At 38.0% G+C, this 5,143-nt stretch overlaps 1 long non-coding RNA gene across 1 annotated transcript; it reads right to left on the reverse strand.

Annotated features, from left to right (window-relative positions):
• Nucleotides 1-2,256: 2,256 nt before the first annotated feature.
• Nucleotides 2,257-4,834, reverse strand: LOC311294582. Its single transcript, XR_014628081.1, has 3 exons — nt 4,432-4,834; nt 2,618-2,692; nt 2,257-2,367 (listed from the first exon to the last, which is right to left on the reverse strand). It is a non-coding gene; the product is annotated as an uncharacterized lncRNA (long non-coding RNA).
• Between the last annotated feature and the right edge of the window lie 309 nt (nt 4,835-5,143).

Genomic DNA, 5,143 nt, shown 5'->3' on the forward strand with positions numbered 1-5,143 from the left:
GCTTTCAAGTTACATTACGTTGGTTTTATTTTTTTGACATAAATAAAATTACTGCCCTCAAATGTTAATCTGAACTAAAATAAACCTGTTTATAACTACAATATTACATTTCATTTTTTTCAAGGAGCTGTTTTACATGCTTCTAAGAGTCAATTATAGCTTCATCATTCCTCAAAGTAAAAAAAAAAAATCATACTTTATGATGTTAGGTTTAATACAAAAAAAAAGTTACAAATATTAAAACAAGGAAATTTCTCTGGTATTTCTTTCTTTTTCCTGTATCGAAAACGTACCGAACTGTGACACAAGTGTATCGTATTGAACCGAACCATGGATTTTGTGAACCGTTAACTTACACCCCTAATATGTGCGTGTGTGTGTGTGTGTGTATATGGGGCTGTTTAAACCTGGCCACTTGATGCATTTTCTCAGATCGGATAGCTATCTGTTTCATCACAACAATTCCATTTACACCTGGTCATATAATTCCCTCGCTATGCAAATTTAATGGCGTTCACGTCACCGAAAGCAACAGATATGAGCTGCATTTTATTGATCATCCGTTAAAATTTCTAAATCAAAGACCGCAATAGGAGAGAGCGCAACAGCCCTGGTAAGATCATTTCGTTTCTTTACTTTTAATGATGATAACTGTGTGTTAAGCATCAGGGACTTGCTTTCACTTTGATTTGCGATAGTTTGCACGTTGGCTTGATGAATAACGTTAGATGGTCAGCGGCGATGCGGCAGTAGCGTCGTCATAACTGGCTATAACATGACATATAGCCTATAACACGCTCTCACACCTTTATTTTAGAGCGTTTTTGGGAGGAGTAAAATTTACATATGTGGTTTCAACAACCAGATGCATGTCCAGTTTCTTCTGGAATGCGGCCCAGACCACCTCCTGAAGTGGTTTGAGCATTCAGATTCAAATGCGTCACAAATGCGTTTCGGAGGGCATTTACACCTGGTCTTTTCAAGATCATAGAGCTATCCGATCACTAAAATCGCATGAAGTTGTAAATGGCCCCTATGTGTGTGTGTGTGTGTGTGTGTGTGTGTGTGTGTGTGTGTGTGGAATGCCTTATATCAGGCTTGATGTAATTTTACTTGATTTGTGATTTATTTCATTTAATTGATTTGAGTACTCAAATTTTCAACTATGTATCTCTGCTATAAGCTAAACCACAACAGTGGCATTTGTATTTATTTATTTTACATGTGGATTTTTTTGCTTTGATTGTAGCTGCTGTCATGAAATGGGACCCAGCTGCAACAGAGGCCCAAAGAAAGTCTGTAGCCGATCATCTGAAACTGCTTGCTGCTATAAATGAAGCTTGTGAACCTTATAGCAGCCATATTTTGTTAACTGTTATGTTATATTGTTTTAACAACATTTTATAGATTATTTAAAGGGAAATTGTGTTAATTTACAACTTTACTGTTCTGGCTTTTAAGTTTTATTGTGTTAATTTATACTTTACTCTTTCGGCTGTTAAGTTTTAAAATAGTAATAAAAATATATCTTGAGATTTAAATAGTTGATTTCTTGGAGTGATTAGTTTGGTTTACAGGAAAATGGTAAGCAGTTTATTACAGTTATATTGTTAAGATATACAAATGCAAGTATATACACCACAGTTATTCAATTGAATATACAATATTATCAATATTCTTTAAAATCTTATTTAGGTCTATGGTCTGTGTGTCTGCAGTTTCATGACACGACAACCATTAACAATGAGTAACTGGGTTTTTCTCAGTGAGAACTAGCTCACTCACAAGTTCAACCACTGTTTTATAAATATTTGTAAGTAAATATTTTTTAAAGTTGGATCCTTGCAAAATGCACATATGGGATTTCCATGTCAGTATGGGTCTTTAACAGTCTTTGACATTTCTACTACAGAAAACACATCTAATACAACTTTTATTCTGGCTGCCTTTAGATGTCTAACAATTACGTCTGTAGCACGTCTTTACTTGACGTCTATACAATGTCCAGAAAAGACGTTAAAAAAACTTTCATTCTGGCTCCTGTGAGGACGTCTTCTGGATGTCTAAGAATGACGTCTTTAGCACGTCTTTAATTGACGTCTATACAATGTCCAGAAAAGACGTCAAAAAAACGTTCATTCTGGCTCCTGTGAGGACGTCTTCTGGATGTCTAAGAATGACGTCTTCTGGACGACTTTTTGCTCGCTGGGTGGTCTCGTAAGGGCAGGTGGAGTGATGGAGGGTCTCGTAAGGGCTGGTCTCGTAAGGGCAGGAGGAGTGATGGAGGGACTCATGGCACCATCTCCAGGATTCAGCTCTGGGCTCCTCATCCTCAGCACTCACACCAGCCTGCTGACATTTCAGATTCTACAAAATGCACAAACATAACACAAAAGCAGTCATTTTAACCACACAATGTCATATGATTTCAGTATTATTTAGAAGACAAAACCACTTTTTTTCACAAACGCCGCCATCATCTTCCCTTGCAGGTCCTGCTCCACCACAAAAGCTGTGCAGCAAATGCACAGAAATCAAGAATGAGAAAAGTGCTGTAATAGCTCTGTTTGAAATTACAATAATTAGTTATTGTTATTAATTTCTGTGGTATACTCACTCAAAGCCTTTGATGGCAGCATTCAGCTTCATGAGCCACTCTCCACCGGATAAAAACACATCTGTTCATCTGACCCTGTAACATCCAGACAAGATTCACATTACCTCTGTGATTTATGAACTTGTTTTAACTTTTTATCCAACATAAATGTTCCTCAATTTATCAACAGTACTAATGGACAAATAAAATAGATAACTTATGTTTAGTTACTTTATAGATTTGTTCTACATAATAGCACACATTCATCACTCAGATGTCTATTTCATGTTGTGATGTGCTCTTCTGCAATACTTACTGAAGATTTTCCTGTCAGAAGTAAATAGACATTTAAAATAAGCATCTTTAAGATGTATATGGTTTATGTAAATCCACTTTAGAGACGTAACTTACGTGTCCTTACTGGAGCTCGCCTGTTAGCTAACGTTATACATAATAAAACGTGTTTTTACAGCAAAATCACAACTATACTACACTGTGTAACCATGGGCGTCAGTTTGGTTTGAAATGTGCTGGGGACAGAGACACATTCGGAAGTGCATTTTCAGAAGTGCTGGGTACAATGACGCATTCATTTTTTTCCTCTCTTTCGCGCAGGTTATGTTTTGAAAGACGATGTCCTGTAGCTCAGGCACGGCCCACCCAAAACTTAAAAAAAAAAAAAAAGAATTACTAGGCCTATATTCTAATTTTGTCAATAATTATAAAAAAAATCGCCAATAAGCTCATAATTTGTGCTAAAATAGTGTTTAGTTTTAAAAAAAACATTTTAAAAAGCTGGTTATATTTTGATGTTTCTGCGCAAGTTCAGCAGACAGTGAGGTTCGGGTTTGTTCCGATCAGAGCTCGTGAGTGGAGAGCGCATTTCTGAATATTCCGCTCCGCTCGTTCATTCCGCAGGGTCGCTCGCTCAACACAGATGTCCTGTTGCCTGGTTCGAAAATATGTGGAATAAGGGCTGCTTCCGACTAAAAGTTTTTTTTTTCCTAGTCGACTAGTAGGCTAGTTGTTCATTTAAGTCATTCGTGGACAAATCGCCCCTTTATATTAATTTAATTACGATAGCCTGCCCTACAGGATAATGAGCTTACGTAATATAGCCGCACTCAAGCGCACGATCGCACGCATAAAGCTTGCCACAAAGAACCGGTATAAGTAATGATTATGAATGCGTCTAAATGTGTCTAAATACGCTGTGAATGTGAATGTGCATTATACGCTGAGTTTCGGTTCATTTATGAGACGAACTCCAGCTTCACTCGCCGGCGCCTCCATGTCGTGATTCTACTATATTTAGCCTACTTCTTATTTATTAAATCATGAAACATTGATTAAAATTAAGATATAATTAATAAAACGAAATTCACTTTAAAGAAAGGCAGCTGTTCTGTTTGAGAGTCTGTCTCTGTGAAAAGTTTTAAAGCAGTCTTTTAGTGGCGCTTTCAGAGCGCTCACGTCCGTAACCGACACGTAGTTTTTTCCCTCATATGCGAACACGGAAAATAAAATAAAATGAATATTATAATGTTTTTTTGTTGGGTCAGACAATGATTACCAAATTTATCTCTCATATTGCTCCTCACAACCACTGAAAACGGTCAAAAAAGTCGAACCAAAAGTCAAATTAATATAGACGGAAGTTAAAAGTGGTGGGTACAAAAGGACTCATGACGAAATGTGGTGGGTACGCGTCCCCCCCGTCCCCCCCGAAATCGACGCCTATGTGTGTAACGTCTTTACACCTTCAACAATTCAACAGTTTACTCTACAGTAGTTCAACACATGCAATTTTAACACAAGGACCCGTGTTTACTCACATTTGAAAGCACCCGCGTCGCTGATCTCTGCGATGTTTGATAATGACGTATCCTCTCGCGTGGCCTCCTGGGATAGAAAAGTATTCATCTTCGAGCTCTTCAAAATCTGGGTTGAAGCAGTAAGCCATCCGGGAACTTCTCGCCTACTCTTTTATGAGTACTGAGGTTTCGGACATACTACTCCGTTCACGTACTGTTTTCCCCTACTATATAGTAGGAAAGTAGGAATATTCGGACGCACTATAAGTATATGTACGCCCGAATCTCGCGATAATTAGTACGTCACTCTGGTAATTCTCGCCTACTCTTTTATGGATACTAAGGATTCGGACATACTTATTCGCTCGCCTACTGCTTTTTCCATACTATATAGTAGGGAAGTATGCGGTTTCGGACGCAGCCCATGTGTCATTTTCCCAGTATGCACGATTTCCTGGCATTTGATGCAGACCCATGCGCAGATAGATACCAATCAGTATTTCCATTTCTTTAACAGTGGTGTTAGCATTCTTTTGAGGTCCAGATTTTTGCACACTGTACACATTTGTTTGTTCCTTTAGTAACTCAAGCATTTCTGATGTTATAAACTTTCTGAAATACTCCAGGGGCGTTTGAAGATTGTCTGGAGGTGTGACGCTCGGCCCTTTGAATGTGCACTCAGGGGTTTCAAAATGTTTCTTTCTCCAAGAAAATGTTTTTTTTTTACCCTGGC

This window comes from Rutilus rutilus (genome assembly GCF_951802725.1).
Source record: "Rutilus rutilus genome assembly, chromosome: 8".
NCBI lineage: Eukaryota > Metazoa > Chordata > Actinopteri > Cypriniformes > Leuciscidae > Rutilus > Rutilus rutilus.